This window comes from Choloepus didactylus, chromosome X (assembly GCF_015220235.1).
Source record: "Choloepus didactylus isolate mChoDid1 chromosome X, mChoDid1.pri, whole genome shotgun sequence".
Taxonomy (NCBI): Eukaryota; Metazoa; Chordata; class Mammalia; order Pilosa; family Megalonychidae; genus Choloepus; species Choloepus didactylus.
This window is the reverse complement of record NC_051334.1, coordinates 22,891,968-22,910,288: the sequence shown is the minus strand read 5'-3', so window position 1 is coordinate 22,910,288 and position 18,321 is coordinate 22,891,968. Positions and strand designations below refer to the sequence as shown.

The following is an 18,321-nucleotide window of genomic DNA, read 5'->3' as shown; positions in this document are numbered from 1 at the left end:
AGTCCATAATAGGGCTACAGCATAATTTAATTTATCTCACCATGCCCCTATTGTGAGACTTTCTATTTTTTTAAAGTTCCTTTTTCATTATATATCTAGTATCCACACTTCTGATTATTTTCTTAATGTAGTTCTCTAAAAATGGAACTTTGAGATAAAAATATGAACTATTTGAAGTCCCTTATATACATTGCTAGATTAAGCTCCAGGAAAGTTGTATATCTCCATTAGTAGTAAATATGAGTTTATCACTAAAGGACAAATGGGGTGGGATGGGGGGGATGATTTGGGTGTTCTTTTTTCACTTTTATTTTTTATTCTTGTTCTGGTTCTTTCTGATGTAAGGAAAATGTTCAGAGATAGATTGTGGTGATGAACGCATAACTATGTTATCATACTGTGGACAGTGGACTGTATACCATGGATGATTGTATGGTGTGTGAATGTATTTCAATAAAACTGAATTTAATAATAATAAAAAAATATGAGTTTATCACCACACGCTCATTAGCACTGGGTGTTATACTTAAAGAAGAAATAAATCATTAGCAATCTAATAGGTAAAAATGGTATTCTAATTTCTAGTTCTTTGATTATAGTGTTGAGAAATTTTTTTCACGTTATTTGCCATGTATGTTTTGTGAATTCCTGTTCATGTCGTTTATGCATTTTCAACAGTATTTTGGTGTTTCATTATGGATTTTTAAGGATTCTTCATCAATCTATATGCTTTGTCACACTTGAATATACTAGTCAAAACGACTAGGTTATCTTTAATTGCTATGGCGATTTTTAAAAATTGTATAAATCAAATTTAATTAAATGTGGAAAGCAAAATAGAATTTAGATAAAGCAAAAAGGATGGGAATTCTGATCAAGCAAAGTGATTAATAAATAAATTTGAGAGATAGGAGAAACTGATGAAAAATGGTGACAAAGTCATGGTATACATTACAGATTCAAAAGGAAACCTGTTCAAAAGTTAGAGCATTTTACTTAGATCTCTGGTTTGAGAAGTTTCTTTGTAGGGAAACACATTCAAATTTATTGAATATCTATTAAGTGGGTGCTAGTGGGAGTGAAGTTAGGTGGGAGTGGGGAAAAACCCCCGTAAGATCCACTCTGCATTCAACCTAATGAAACATAAACAACTAAAACTCAAGGCAGAAAAAGGCACTAAATTTATAGGAAAAAGCAGGATGCTATGGGAGCTTAGCAAGTCACAATTACTGTTGAGAATCAGGAAAAGTTTCATAGAGAAATTAACATTTCCACATGGTCATGGAGACTAGGATTTCTCTAGGTAGAGAATACAGAAAAGGGTTTTCAAGAGAGGATGTGCGAAAGCACAGGGAGGTCACAGAGGCAGGAGGTTCTAACCCTTCTGTTAAACACAATCTATCAATCTTCTGTTCAGTGTATAATGACTAGTACTGGAAGAAATAATCAACACAAAATGGCATCGTAAAATATGAATGAGAAAATGGCTGAAGATTCGTTTTAATTCATTAAAAAATTGTTAACTCTGAGACTTAAAAACTGAACATGGGCAAATGAGACTTGGTAAAAACAATCCACTCAACATAACTGGCAATGGTAAAAACTTCACACAATTACACTGGTAATCTTAGGTCGGACTCACCTGGAAGCTGACCCTGAGACAAAAAATCGAGTGCAAGTAATTTACTTGAGCAGTCATTCCAGGAAGCACAGGAGGGAAGGGAGCAAATAAGCAGGTTTCCACTGGGGAAAATGGGGAACTCAGAAAGACAGTGTAGGACATTCCTCAGAGTCATCCCACCAGAGGGATGAGGTAGCTGGGGTATCTATCCTTCAACTCTCATCTGTCATTAGCTCAGGGTGGTCCCCAGGGACTTTAACTCCCCAGCACTTCTGGCCCAGGTTGGGCGGCTGAAAGCCCGCAGGTGGAGAGTTGCAGGTGTTTGCACTTGTATGCCAACCCCCACCCTCCTGTCCTGAATGGTGAGGGACAAGGGCAGGGCCCCACTACTGTCTGCTACATTAGTTATTCACTGAAAACTACTGGAAGAATCACATCTTCTTGACAAAATTTAGGCCTGTGGAATTTGCAAGGGAAATTGACTTGGTAGAAATAATTTCCATAAAAGCAAACTCACTTGTAAGAAGTTAAAATGAAAAAAATTTATATGGACAAATTTTAAAACAAATCTTCATGGTGACATTTATATGAATAAGAAATTTCCAGATGAAAATAATTTCAGTAAAATAAGAACATGGGAAAATACCGGAAACATTTTACCTGTATTATATAGAAATTGATATTGAGACATTGATTTGAGTTGGCTCAGGAAAATGTTCTTCATAATATTTCATGAATGTTCATATAATTCTGATTAACATGTTTGTGCTCATAAACATAGAGTCACAGTGTCCTTGGGCTCAAAACAAGGGAGGGTCGAAACATCCTGTTCTTAAATTGCTAGAGGCAAAAAATGAAGAGGAACTCTGCCAGGGGAAATTGCATGGGTAAATGCAGAGTGGAAAAGCATATGGAATGCTTTGGGAATGATGAATTCCTCACTGACAGAGCTATGGGAGCAGATGTCAAGCAAAAAAAAAAATTATATTCATGAATATTCCATGGATCTGCAGATTTCGTTGTTAAAAGAGGGTAAGAGAAAAAAGTGGATCTTGCAGCCCCCAGTGAAACTCCTCCCAATTTTCCACTAAAATATCCCATGACCTTACTGGAAAACAATAAAAACCCATTAAAATAATGTTGTTTAACAGACAATATAAGCATTCTTGAAAAATATTTTCAGACAAATGGAGTTAGGCTGAGAAAAACACATTCACACTTCACCTTATAGAATAGTTAGGCTTCCCTTCATGAAAGAAAGCAACTGGAAAAAGATTTTTAAATGGTACACTGTTCCTGCTCCCTCTGTGTCCTGATTCCGAAAGTCAGGCCTTTACTAGCCAGACTGGGCATTCCTCCCCCTGAATTCCAAGGAGCTATACTATGAGGCACGCAATTTTGTTCCTGCGTTTTTCTCTTGTCCTCATCTTCCTACTGTCTTTTTACATTGAGACAGAACAATCCCAGTAATCACAGGGCAGGAAGTAAGGGCAGACTGGTCATAGTATAAAGCATAGACTCCCCGTAACTCATTCATTGTAGGTGAACAGAGATAGGACAGTGTTTCACATACCAGACCACCAGAGAACAAGATGATGAGAAAAGGAAGGAGGCACCACCAGAGAACAATAGAGGTGCGATAAGGGAAAGCCTATTAGAAACTGAAATGTCAACTGGAAAATGTGTCCATCAACTTGCCCACTTTCCAGCTGCAGATTTATCAAGGGAGTGGAACCACTACCCAAGTGGATAGAAGTTAGGACTAAAGGCAGCCCACATACTCTGTTGACACACTGAGTCTGAAAGGGTCTCCCCTTATTTGTGTATGAATAAAGAGGGAAAGAAAACAATATGGGGTCTACAAACAAATATTATGGGATAAAAAATAGTTGGAAGACTCAGAGAAAGGAAATACTTCTGAAAATTATTTGCTCCCAGATCCAGAAGAAAAAGTCAAATATTTGGCATCTTCAAAAGATTGCAAATATTCATGACCTCTGTGCATAAGAAGCAAAACGTCATGGGTAGATAAAAAAGCAAAAGTTGAAAAGGTCAGTGACTCAAAGACTGTAAGAAAATTCCAAAAGCAAAAGCAGAAGTAAGATCCATATTGTAGTCAGTAAAGAAAAGGAACAATGTTGTAGAAAAATCACTTGCTGATGTGAAAGACATACTTAGGATGCTTTCCCAGAATGCAGATGAAAGTGACAGAGGTTCAGTTCTTTACTAAATGCTTAGTGAACACCTACTATGTGCCACTTTGCTAAGCAGATGGATATCAATGAATGGCCTCACACTCTTGTGAGACAGCCATTGAACACTTAAACACAAATTAATACATACTTGAAAATCATGATGGTTGGCCCAAATGGAAACTAGTGCTATAACGGAGATCACCCAGGAGAAACCAGTTCTAACTGGGTGGATAGGGAAGGTCTCTCCGAAGAAGGAACATATAACTAGGGATATAAAAGATGAGTAAGAGATGGCTGAGAAAGAGGAAGCAGGGGTGTGTGGCCCTGCAGCAGAAAACAACTTGAGGCAGCCAAGAGACTGAAAGAGGATCGGGGCAGCTGGTTTGAGGTGTGGAAGGCAAGGAGTGTGGTGCAAGATGTGACAGGAGAGGTTCTAGGGTCAGATCATATAAGGTTGCTTAAGGCACAGTGAGGAGTTTGTATTTTATTCTAAGGGAAATGGGAAGTCATTGAAGGGTTCTAAGTAGGTGACTGATGTGATCTGACTTATGTTTTAAAAGGGCATCTGGTCCCAGAAAGGCATTGAGGATGGAACTGGGAAGCACACTGAGGGGGCCATGGCAGTGTGAAGGGTGACGATGACTTGGACAGCTGAGGTGGCTGACAATGCAGACCAAAGTGACTGGAGGTAGGACGTGCGCTGGAGGTTAAGACTGGCAGAACATGGTGATAGATTGGGTTTAGGAGATGCTAGAGAGGAGACGGTCCCAAACAACTCCTGGGTTTCCAAGTTGAGCACAGTGCATATGCTGGTGTCATTAATTAAGATAGGAAATATGGGCAGAAGAGCAATTTGAGGAAGGAAGAGCAGCAGTGTGAGCTTAGGCACATTAGGTTTCAGATGCATGTGAGGTGTTCAAAAGAGAAGAGGCTAAAAAAGGAGCTGGATATAGAAGTCTAGATGAAGCTCAGAAGAGGGGTCAGAACTGGAGAGAAAAATTGGACAGTCATCCACCTTACAGATAGTACTTATTTTGGTTTGTATGTTCTTTTCCCATATGGCAATATTCAAACAGTTGTTAGAATAGTATAATGAATCTCCATATACCCATCATAGTACAAATATTTTGCCAAGAGAATTGTAGGCATCCTAAAGAGAAAGAGCCCAACTCCCACTGATAACTTCAGCCTGAGTTTCCCCTTCTGAAAAAAGGGAATATTGGCACCTACCTCACTCTGAGGTAAAGTGAAATGAACAATGTCAATGCCTTGCAGTAACCAGTGTTGGCAACTAATATTTTGTTATTGTTGGGTGGGCAATAATGATCTAAAATTGGAGAAAGAAAAGATACAAAACAAAAGTTTCTGAACTTAGGAGATAGTATTCAAACCAGTGACCTCTTAAGGAGAGAGAAACAAAACAGACGCAGCTAGTAGAAATGTGGCAAGTTTTGTAATTCTTGTACAGGCAAGCCAAGCCAAGGGCACAGCAAGAGTCTAACCAAGTTGAGTTAAAATTTCAATAGTCTGGTTGTGCACCAAAGACTCCTAGGTTCCCTGGCATTGAGCCCCCACTTTGTGATGATAGCATCATATTGAGGGGGGACAATCTCATGAAAATGAAGTGAATAGTAAGTAGAATCAGAGCATTACGTGATCTGGTTAGTTCAAACTCAGAAGAAAGTCTGGTGAGGAGTTCAGGACGTTTTTGCTGTAGAATGACTTCATGAGCAGGAAAAAAACAAATTATTGATAAAATGGCAGGAACTTCAACATTCAGGAGAGATAAAATTATGAGATGACAGATATGGGGAATAGAGAATGAAGCGCCAACATACAGCGACTTGGTGTGCCTAGCTGAGAACAGAACAAATAAAAGACATGCAGTAATGAAAGATATTTTAGAAAAATATTTTCCTAAGCTTAAGACATAAACTGAGCCTGTGCTCTGGAGCAGAGCTTCTCAAACTTTAATGTGCACACAGACCACCCGGGGAGGACGTGAACATGCTCACTGTGATTCAGTGGGTCAAGGATGGGACCTGAGACTCTACATTTCCAACACTCTCCCAAGTGCTGCTGCTGCTGGCCTGAGCAGCAGGGGTTTCTGGGATCCTGCAGAGCTGTTGCTTCTCCTGCTGACTCTGTATGACATCTGTGTAACTGATAAGTCATGTATTACATGTGCCTGCCAGCGTGGCTGCCAGAGAGACAGCTGGGACTGGGAAATGGCAGCAACCCATTCCAGCAGGTGACTTGTATAAAGGGGCGGGCCTCGTGGCAGCCAGGGGCTTAGAGTCCTCCCCTGTGCCTTTTGCGGCCCAGGACGACTGGGAGTAGGACAAGGAGACAACAGCTATTTGGATTAATACTGTCACCCAAGTCCAAGCCCCGAGGAACTTCAACATTCAGGAGAGATAAAATTATGAGAGAGATGACAGATATGGGGAATAGAGAATGAAGCGCCAACATACAGCGACTTGGTGTGCCTAGCTGAGAACAGAACAAATAAAAGACATGCAGTAATGAAAGATATTTTAGAAAAATATTTTCCTAAGCTTAAGACAGACCTTTATCTGCAGACCAAAAGAGCTCACCACTTTTCAGGGAAAATTAACTACTTACACATAGACATATTTGACAATGATTTTAATGACAAGGTAAAAATCCTGCAATCACTAGACAGAAGAAAACAAATTGTAACTTATTATTGGCTTATCTTGTGTTTGTCACGCTACTTGGTGCTTAACATGAACTCTCTCATTTAAACCTCATACCGTCCAATAAAGTGGTGGTGCTGGCCTTTAAGTTGACTGGATTCAGGGACTCAAATGATTTTGTCAGGATCCCTTTGCTCTCCAGCTGCCTCTGCTGTTTCACCCTGGGTGGTAGCCTGAGTCTCCCCTACTGCAGACAGACTTCCTCCTCTGGACTCACATCATCCCAGCCCAGGTACCCCAGAAGAAAGTGAGAAAGAACCTCTCTCCTTGTCTCAGCATGTAAAGACTCTGGTTGTCTCTATGTTATATGCTCACCTTTGGATCCATCACAGTGGCCAAGAGAAAGGAGTAAGATAATTAATTAGCCAGGGGCTGAGGGTGCTATTATTGAAGTCCCACCAGAATTATATGGTTGGAGTGGGAAAATAAAAGTCCAAATAAAAGAGAGGAAGGATGGTTTGGCTAAGAAATGAAAAGCATTCAGTTCAGGAAGGTTCTATTAGTTGCCCTCTCCCCTCCTTTAAAAAGATAATGGCACTAAGGACTAGAGAGTTCAAGTAACTTGTTCAAGATCACATACCTAGTGTGCCGGTTTGAATGTATTATGTCCCCCAAACGCCATTATCTTTGATGTAATCTTGTGTGGGCAGACCTAGAAGTGTTAATTAGATTGCAATTCTTTGTTTCCATGGAGATGCGCCCCACCCAACAGTGGGTGATGACTCTGATTGGATAATTTCCATGGAAGTGTTGGCCCGCCCATTCAGGGTGAGTCTGAATTTTAAATTACTGGAGCACTATAAAAGATCAGACAGAAGGAGCAAGCGGCTACAGCCAAGAGGGACACTTTGAAGAAAGCACAGGAGCTGCAGATGAGAGACAGTTTGAAGATGGCTGTTGAAAGCAGACTTGCTCCAGAGAAGCTAAGAGAGGACAAACACCCCAAGCACAACTAAGAGTGACATTTTTGAGGAACCACAGCCTAGAGAGGAACATCCTGGGAGAAAGCCATTTTGAAACTAGAACTTTGGAGCAGACACCAGCGACGTGCCTTCCCAGCTAACAGAAGTTCTCTGGACACCATTGGCCATCTTCCAGTGAAGGTACCCGATTGTTGATGCCTTACCTTGGACACTTTACGGCCTTAAGACTGTAACTGTGTAACCAAATAAACCCCCTTTTATAAAAACCAATCCGTCTCTGGTGTTTTGCATTCCAGCAGCATTAGCAAACTAGAACACCTAATAAGTGGGCCATCCAGGATTCAATCCAAGGCAGATGATCTCCAGAGCTCTTAAGCATGATGCTATCAGGAAACACAGTCATTTGGGTTTCAGACTTCTCTGCAACATTAGCTTTCAGAAGAAAATGGAGCAACAGCCAGAATTTTTGGAGGAAAAGATTGTAACGGAAGATATGAACATGCTGCCAAATTGTCTTTCACAATAATAGCTAACAAATATTTAACCCACAGCCTGTGCAGGTACTGTTCTAAGGGCTTTACATATGTTGAGTCATTTACTCCTTGAACAACCCCACAAGACAGGAGCTTTTATTATCCTCGTTTTGCCAATGCAAAAACTGAAGCCCAGGGAGGTTAGGTAATTTATCTAAGAGCCACAACTACCACAACTAGGGTTCAAAACCATACCATCAATGCCCACTTCTCAAAAAAATTTAGTAAAAATATATGGCAGATTGTATAACTATGTAACTTACACGGTGTGACTGTGTGGTTGAGAAAACCCTATTGTTCCCACTCCCTTTATCCAGTATATGGACAGATGAGTAGAAAAATGAGAATAAAAATTAAATGAATAATAGAAGGGATGGGGGGGATGGGATATTTTGGGTGTTCTTTGCTTATATTTTTATTCATATTTTAATTTTTTGGAGTAATGAAAATGTTCAAAAATTGATTTTTGTGATGAATGCACAACTATGTGAGGGTACTGCGAACAACTGATTGTATACTGTGGATGATTGTAGGGTATGTGACTATATCTTAAGAAAACCAAATTTGAAAAAAATATATATGGCAGAATAACAAGAGATTAATAAAAAGCTCAAAAATAGGAAAATCACGTGTGAAAATTACAGTCATTTTTTTAAAAATAGAAACTGATGTTTATTTTCTGTCAACCTTATTTCCATTTTCTGTTTAAGAGCTTGTGGAAGAACAGCTTAAGACCACTCGGTGGTTTTTCCTATTCATTCGATGGCCTGAACCTTGGAAGCTGCAGACCCGTGTTCAGCTGCAGGCAGAGCAGGCCAGTCTTCAGTCAGGGACCGCTGAATGGGCACAGAGGGCCCCTGCCTGCCTTCAGAACAGTCTGCTCTCTCGGGTTGAGCAGCAGTGAATTCAGGAGCCGGGCAGTCCATTCGCCCTGAACTTCCTCCTTGATCACAGCCTTGTCAGCAGTGGCCTGCTCCTCCTTTTCAATCTCCTCAGGATCTCTGCAGACAGAGAGATCAGGCATGACCTCCCATGGGTGCTCATGGGAGATGGTGTCACGCCTGAGCAGACTTCGCAGACCAGCACCCACCCCATCAGACCCGCTGAATGAGCTCCCTTGTTGTTGCATGGGATGGCGATGTCCACATGGCCCAGATGGGAATCTGTGTTACACAGAGCAATGGTCAGCAAGAGAGCCTAAGGGGCTTCTGTGAGAGGCTGGTGGTCAGTCCTGGGATCAGTCACCAACAGAAGATGTGGCTCCCGGAAGGCTGCCTGGATCTGGTGAGTGGAGGCTCCAGGAGTGAAGTGCCCGGCAGTGGGAATAGCTCCCATTCCAGCAGCAAACTTCAGCACAGCCTGCTGGCCAGTGCTGCTGGAGGACGTGACGCTGACATCAGCTGGGTTTTCAGTGGCAACAATGGACCAAGCCAACAACAGAAGCTTCTCCCAGGTCCTCTTCAGATTCATGACGTAGATGCCATCATTTTAACTTTCACAGATGTACTGTAACATTTGGATGTCAAGCTCAGTGCCAGCAAGGTTGCCAAGGAATTTGAGGACATCCTCCTCCGTCATCTGCAGGATCTCCAGGGCTCTGGACATTGTGAAAGCTTCCCTTTAAGTTATGATGGGAACCCAGGACAATGCTGTACAGACCCATCTCTGGGTAGCACAGAAAGCTCTACAATCTATTTTTGAGTCTAACTGATTAATCTGCATCTAAACCTAAGATTTTATTAACGAAGAGAAGTCAGAGGAAAGTAAAAGTGAGTTCAACTTGGCTGAATCAGGAGGAATGCAAAGGTTACCGTCTTTTTTTTTAATTCTGACAAGTTAAGAATTATAGGCACATAAGAGTCTCCTCCTGAATGCCTCTTTGTTGCTCAGATGTGGCCCTCTCTCTCTGGCTAAGCCAACTTGAAAGGTGAAATCACTGCCTTCCCCCCTACGTGGGATCAGACACCCAGGGGAGTGAATCTCCCTGGCAACGTGGAATATGACTCCCGGGGAGGAATGTAGACCCGGCATCGTGGGACGGAGAACATCTTCTTGACCAAAAAGGGGATGTGAAAGGAAATGAAATAAGCTTCAGTGGCAGAGAGATTCCAAAACGAGCCGAGAGATCACTCTGGTGGGCACTCTTACGCACACTTTAGACAACCCTTTTTAGGTTCTAAAGAATTGGGGTAGCTGGTGGTGGATACCTGGAACTAGCAAACTACAACCCAGAACCCATGAATCTCGAAGACAGTTGTATAAAAATGTAGCTTATGAGGGGTGACAATGGGATTGGGAAAGCCATAAGGACCACACTCCACTTTGTCTAGTTTATGGATGGATGTGTAGAAAAGTAGGGGAAGGAAACAAACAGACAAAGGTACCCAGTGTTCTTTTTTACTTCAATTGCTCTTTTTCACTCTAATTATTATTCTTGTTATTTTTGTGTGTGTGCTAATGAAGGTATCAGGGATTGATTTAGGTGATGAATGTACAACTATGTAATGGTACTGTAAACAATCGAAAGTACGATTTGTTTTGTATGTCTGCGTGGTATGTGAATATATCTCAATAAAATGATGATTAAAAAAAAAAAGAATTATAGGCACAGATTTCAGATGGAGTCGAGAGGTCACTCTGGTGGGCATTCTTATGCACTATATAGATAGCCCTTTTTAGGTTTTAATGTATTGGAATGGCTAGAGGTAAATACCTGAAACAATCAAAATCCAACCCAGTTGCCTTGACTCTTGAAGACAATTGTGTGGCAATGTAGCTTACAAGGGGTGACAGTGTGATTGTGAAAACTTTGTGGATCACACCCCCTTTATCTAGTGTATGGACAGATGAGTAGAAAAATGGGGACAAAAACTAAATGAAAAATAGCGTGGGATGGGGGGGTGATTTGGGTGTTCTTTTTTTATTTTTATTTTTTATTCTTATTCTGATTCTTTCTGGTGTAAGGAAAATGTTCAAAGATAGATTGAGGTGATGAATGCACAACTATAAGATGGTACTGTGAATAGTGGATTGTACACCGTGGATGATTGAAGGGTATGTGAATATAACTCAATAAAACTGAATTTAATTATTAAACAAAGGAATTATAGGCACAGAATGCTTTTTCTTATTGCTGTTCTGCTTGAATATGTTATTTAGCAGTTTTCCTAATAGAGTTGATGCCACAGAATCCTCTAAAGGAAAACAATAAGGGTTTTTTTAAAAGGTAAATAGTGAGGCGGGGCAAGATGGCAGACTGGTGAGCTGTAGGTTTTAGTTACTCCTCCAGGAAAGTGGGTAAAAAGCCAGGAACTGCGTGGACTGGACACCACAGAGCAATCTGTCTTTGGGCATACTTCATACAACACTCATGAAAATGTCGAACTGCTGAGATCAGCGAAATCTGTAAGTTTTTGCGGCCAGGGGACCCGCGCCCCTCCCTGCCAGGCTCGGTCCCGTGGGAGGAGGGGCTGTCAGCTCCGGGAAGGAGAAGGGAGAACTGCAGTGGCTGCTCTTATCGGAAACTCATTCTACTGATCCAGATTCCAACCATAGATAGACTGAGACCAGACACCGGAGAATCTGAGAGCTGCCAGCCCAGCAGAGAGGAGACAGGCATAGAAAAAAAAAAATAAAAATAACACGAAAAACTCCAAAATAAAAGCAGAGGATTTTTGGAGTTCTGGTGAACACAGAAAGGGGAAGGGCGGAGCTCAGGCCTTGAGGCGCATATGCAAATCCCGAAGAAAAGCTGATCTCTCTGCCCTGTGGACCTTTCCTTAATGGCCCTGGTTGCTGTGTCTATTAGCATTTCAATAACCCATTAGATCTCTGAGGAGGGCCCTTTTTTTTTTTTGATCCTTTTTACTTTTTCTAAAACAATTACTCTAAGAAGCCCAATACAGAAAGATTCAAAGAATTGCAATTTGGGCCCGTCAAGTCAAGAGCAGAACTAAGAGAGCTCTGAGACAAAAGGCAATAATTCAGTGGCTGAGAAAATTCACTAAACACCACAACTTCCCAAGAAAACGGGGGTGTCCGCTCACAGCCACCATCCTGGTGGACAGGAAACACTCCTGCCCATCGCCAGCCCCATAGCCCAGAGCTGCCCCAGACAACCCAGTGTGACGGAAGTGCTTCAAATAACAGGCACACACCACAAAACTGGGCGTGGACATTAGCCTTCCCTGCAACCTCAGCTGATTGTCCCAGAGCTGGGAAGGTGGAGCAGTGTGAATTAACAAAGCCCCATTCAGCCATCATTTCAGCAGACTGGGAGCCTCCCTACACAGCCCAGCAGCCCAGAACTGCCCTGGGGGGATGGCACTCACCTGTGACATAGCACAGTCATCCCTCAACAGAGGACCCGGGGTGCACAGCCTGGAAGAGGGGCCCACTTGCAAGTCTCAGGAGCCATACGCCAATACCAAAGACTTGTGGGTCAGTGGCAGAGACAAACTGTGGCAGGACTGAACTGAAGGATTAGACTATTGCAGCAGTGTTAAAACTCTAGGATCATCAGGGAGATTTGATTGTTAGGGCCACCCCCCCTCCCCGACTGCCCAGAAACACGCCCCACATACAGGGCAGGCAGCACCAACTACACACGCAAGCTTGGTACACCAATTGGGCCCCACAAGACTCACTCCCCCACTCACCAAAAAGGCTAAGCAGGGGAGAACTGGCTTGTGGAGAACAGGTGGCTCGTGGACGCCACCTGCTGGTTAGTTAGAGAAAGTGTACTCCACGAAGCTGTAGATCTGATAAATTAGAGATAAGGACTTCAATAGGTCTACAAACCCTAAAAGAACCCTATCAAGTTCAGCAAATGCCACGAGGCCAAAAACAACAGAAAATTATAAAGCATATGAAAAAACCAGACGATATGGATAACCCAAGCCCAAGCACCCAAATCAAAAGACCAGAAGAGACACAGCACCTAGAGCAGCTACTCAAAGAACTAAAGATGAACAATGAGACCATAGTACGGGATATGAAGGAAATCAAGAAGACTCTAGAAGAGCATAAAGAAGGCATTGCAAGACTAAATAAAAAAATGGATGATCTTATGGAAATTAAAGAAACTGTTGACCAAATTAAAAAGATTCTGGACACTCATACTACAAGACTAGAGGAAGTTGAACAACGAATCAGTGACCTGGAAGATGACAGAATGGAAAATGAAAGCATAAAAGAAAGAATGGGGAAAAAAATTGAAAAAATCGAAATGGACCTCAGGGATATGATAGATAATATGAAACGTCCGAATATAAGACTCATTGGTGTCCCAGAAGGGGAAGAAAAGGGTAAAGGTCTAGGAAGAGTATTCAAAGAAATTGTTGGGGAAAACTTCCCAAATCTTCAAAACAACATAAATACACAAATCATAAATGCTCAGCGAACTCCAAATAGAATAAATCCAAATAAACCCACTCTGAGACATATACTGATCACACTGTCAAACACAGAAGAGAAGGAGCAAGTTCTGAAAGCAGCAAGAGAAAAGCAATTCACCACATACAAAGGAAACAGCATAAGACTAAGTAGTGACTACTCAGCAGCCACCATGGAGGCAAGAAGGCAGTGGCACGATATATTTAAAATTCTGAGTGAGAAAAATTTCCAGCCAAGAATACTTTATCCAGCAAAGCTCTCCTTCAAATTTGAGGGAGAGCTTAAATTTTTCACAGACAAACAAATGCTGAGAGAATTTGCTAACAAGAGACCTGCCCTACTGGAGATACTCAAGGGAGCCCTACAGACAGAGAAACAGACAGGACAGAGAGACTTGGAGAAAGGTTCAGTACTAAAGAGATTCGGTATGGGTACAATAAAGGATATTAATAGAGAGAGGGGAAAAATATGGCAAACATAAACCAAAGGATAAGATGGCCGATTCAAGAAATGCCTTCACGGTTTTAACGTTGAATGTAAATGGATTAAACTCCCCAATTAAAAGATATAGATTCGCAGAATGGATCAAAAAAAATGAACCATCAATATGTTGCATACAAGAGACTCATCTTAGACACAGGGACACAAAGAAACTGAAAGTGAAAGGATGGAAAAAAATTATTTCATGCAAGCTACAGCCAAAAGAAAGCAGGTGTAGCAATATTAATCTCAGATAAAATAGACTTCAAATGCAGGGATGTTTTGAGAGACAAAGAAGGCCACTACATTCTAATAAAAGGGGCAATTCAACAAGAAGAAATAACAATCGTAAATGTCTATGCACCCAATCAAGGTGCCACAAAATACATGAGAGAAACACTGGCAAAACTAAAGGAAGCAATTGATGTTTCCACAATAATTGTGGGAGACTTCAACACATCACTCTCTCCTATAGATAGATCAACCAGACAGAAGACCAATAAGGAAATTGAAAACCTAAACAATCTGATAAATGAATTAGATTTAACAGACATCTACAGGACATTACATCCCAAATCACCAGGATACACATACTTTTCTAGTGCTCATGGAACTTTCTCCAGAATAGATCGTATGCTGGGACATAAAACAAGCCTCAATAAATTTAAAAAGATTGAAATTATTCAAAGCACATTCTCTGACCACAATGGAATACAATTAGAAGTCAATAACCATCAGAGACTTAGAAAATTCACAAATACCTGGAGGTTAAACAACACACTCCTAAACAATCAGTGGGTTAAAGAAGAAATAGCAAGAGAAATTGCTAAATATATAGAGACGAATGAAAATGAGAACACAACATACCAAAACCTATGGGATGCAGCAAAAGCAGTGCTAAGGGGGAAATTTATAGCACTAAACGCATATATTAAAAAGGAAGAAAGAGCCAAAATCAAAGAACTAATGGATCAACTGAAGAAGCTAGAAAATGAACAGCAAACCAATCCTAAACCAAGTAGAAGAAAAGAAATAACAAGGATTAAAGCAGAAATAAATGACATAGAGAACAAAAAAACAATAGAGAGGATAAATATCACCAAAAGTTGGTTCTTTGAGAAGATCAACAAGATTGACAAGCCCCTAGCTAGACTGACAAAATCAAAAAGAGAGAAGACCCATATAAACAAAATAATGAATGAAAAAGGTGACATAACTGCAGATCCTGAAGAAATTAAAAAAATTATAAGAGGATATTATGAACAACTGTATGGCAACAAACTGGATAATGTAGAAGAAATGGACAATTTCCTGGAAACATATGAACAACCTAGACTGACCAGAGAAGAAATAGAAGACCTCAACCAACCCATCACAAGCAAAGAGATCCAATCAGTCATCAAAAATCTTCCCACAAATAAATGCCCAGGGCCAGATGGCTTCACAGGGGAATTCTACCAAACTTTCCAGAAAGAACTGACACCAATCTTACTCAAACTCTTTCAAAACATTGAAGAAAATGGAACACTACCTAACTCATTTTATGAAGCTAACATCAATCTAATACCAAAACCAGGCAAAGATGCTACAAAAAAGGAAAACTACCGGCCAATCTCCCTAATGAATATAGATGCAAAAATCCTCAACAAAATACTTGCAAATCGAATCCAAAGACACATTAAAAAAATCATACACCATGACCAAGTGGGGTTCATTCCAGGCATGCAAGGATGGTTCAACATAAGAAAAACAATCAATGTATTACAACACATTAAAAACTCGAAAGGGAAAAATCAATTGATCATCTCAATAGATGCTGAAAAAGCATTTGACAAAATCCAACATCCCTTTTTGATAAAAACACTTCAAAAGGTAGGAATTGAAGGAAACTTCCTCAACATGATAAAGAGCATATATGAAAAACCCACAGCCAGCATAGTACTCAATGGTGAGAGACTGAAAGCCTTCCCTCTAAGATCAGGAACAAGACAAGGATGCCCGCTGTCACCACTGTTATTCAACATTGTGCTGGAAGTGCTAGCCAGGGCAATCCGGCAAGACAAAGAAATAAAAGGCATCCAAATTGGAAAAGAAGAAGTAAAACTGTCATTGTTTGCAGACGATATGATCTTATATCTAGAAAACCCTGAGAAATCAACGATACAGCTACTAGAGCTAATAAACAAATTTAGCAAAGTAGCGGGATACAAGATTAATGCACATAAGTCAGTAATGTTTCTATATGCTAGAAATGAACAAACTGAAGAGACACTCAAGAAAAAGATGCCATTTTCAATAGCAACTAAAAAAATCAAGTACCTAGGAATAAACTTAACCAAAGATGTAAAAGACCTATACAAAGAAAACTACATAACTCTACTAAAAGAAATAGAAGGGGACCTTAAAAGATGGAAAAATATTCCATGTTCATGGATAGGAAGGCTAAATGTCATTAAGATGTCAATTCTACCCAAACTCATCTACAGATTCAATGCAATCCCAATCAAAATTCCAACAACCTACTTTGCAGACTTGGAAAAGCTAGTTATCAAATTTATTTGGAAAGGGAAGATGCCTCGAATTGCTAAAGACACTCTAAAAAAGAAAAACCAAGTGGGAGGACTTACACTCCCTGACTTTCAAGCTTATTATAAAGCCACAGTTGCCAAAACAGCATGGTACTGGCACAAAGATAGACATATAGATCAATGGAATCGAATTGAGAATTCAGAGATAGACCCTCAGGTCTATGGCCGACTGATCTTTGATAAGGCCCCCAAAGTCCCTGAACTGAGTCATAATGGTCTTTTCAACAAATGGGGCTGGGAGAGTTGGATATCCATATCCAAAAGAATGAAAGAGGACCCCTACCTCACCCCCTACACAAAAATTAACTCAAAATGGACCAAAGATCTCAACATAAAAGAAAGTACCATAAAACTCCTAGAAGATAATGTAGGAAAACATCTTCAAGACCTTGTATTAGGCGGCCACTTCCTAGACTTTACACCCAAAGCACAAGCAACAAAAGAGAAAATTGATAAATGGGAACTCCTCAAGCTTAGAAGTTTCTGCACCTCAAAGGAACTTCTCAAAAAGGTAAAGAGACAGCCAACTCAATGGGAAAAAAATTTTGGAAACCATGTAGCTGACAAAAGACTGATATCTTGCATATATAAAGAAATCCTACAACTCAATGACAATAGTACAGACAGCCCAATTATAAAATGGGCAAAAGATATGAAAAGACAGTTCTCTGAAGAGGAAATACAAATGGCCAAGAAACACATGAAAAAATGTTCAGCTTCACTAGCTATTAGAGAGATGCAAATTAAGACCACAATGAGATACCATCTAACACCGGTTAGAATGGCTGCCATTAAACAAACAGGAAACTACAAATGCTGGAGGGGATGTGGAGAAATTGGAACTCTTATTCATTGTTGGTGGGACTGTATAATGGTTCAGCCACTCTGGAAGTCAGTCTGGCAGTTCCTTAGAAAACTATATATAGAGCTACCATTCGATCCAGCGATTGCACTTCTCGGTATATACCCGGAAGATCGGAAAGCAGTGACACGAACAGATATCTGCATGCCAATGTTCATAGCAGCATTATTCACAATTGCCAAGAGATGGAAACAACCCAAATGTCCTTCAACAGATGAGTGGATAAATAAAATGTGGTATATACACACGATGGAATACTACGCGGCAGTAAGAAGGAACGATCTGGTGAAACATATGACAACATGGATGAACCTTGAAGACATAATGCTGAGCGAAAGAAGCCAGGCACAAAAAGAGAAATATTATATGCTACCACTAATGTGAACTTTGAAAAATGCAAAACAAATGGTTTATAATGTAGAATGTAGGGGAACTAGCAGTAGAGAGCAATTAAGGAAGGGGGAACAATAATCCAAGAAGAACAGATAAGCTATTTAACGTTCTGGGGATGCCCAGGAATGACTATGGTCTGTTAATTTCTGATGGATATAGTAGGAACAAGTTCACAGAAATGTTGCTATATTATGTAACTTTCTTGGGGTAAAGTAGGAACATGTTGGAAGTTAAGCAGTTATCTTAGGTTAGTTGTCTTTTTCTTACTCCCTTGTTATGGTCTCTTTGAAATGTTCTTTTATTGTATGTTTGTTTTCTTTTTAACTTTTTTTTTCATACAGTTGATTTAAAAAAAGAAGGGAAAGTTAAAAAAAAAAAAAAAAGAAAAACAAGGAAAAAAAAAACAGATGTAGTGCCCCCTTGAGGAGCCTGTGGAGAATGCAGGGGTATTCGCCTACCCCACCTCCATGGTTGCTAACATGACCACAGACATAGGGGACTGGTGGTTTGATGGGTTGAGCCCTCTACCATAAGTTTTACCCTTGGGAAGACGGTTGCTGCAAAGGAGAGGCTAGGCCTCCCTATATTTGTGCCTAAGAGTCTCCTCCTGAA

The 18,321-nt window shown here is 40.5% G+C and overlaps 1 protein-coding gene and 1 pseudogene across 1 annotated transcript in view; both read right to left on the bottom strand.

Moving 5' to 3' along the window:
* LOC119523721 (zinc finger X-chromosomal protein) overlaps positions 1–18,321 on the bottom strand; it is a 725,297-nt gene that overhangs the window by 255,409 nt on the left and 451,567 nt on the right. The gene's annotated exons all lie outside the window — the stretch shown is intronic.
* Positions 8,721–9,597, bottom strand: LOC119523727 (annotated as a pseudogene).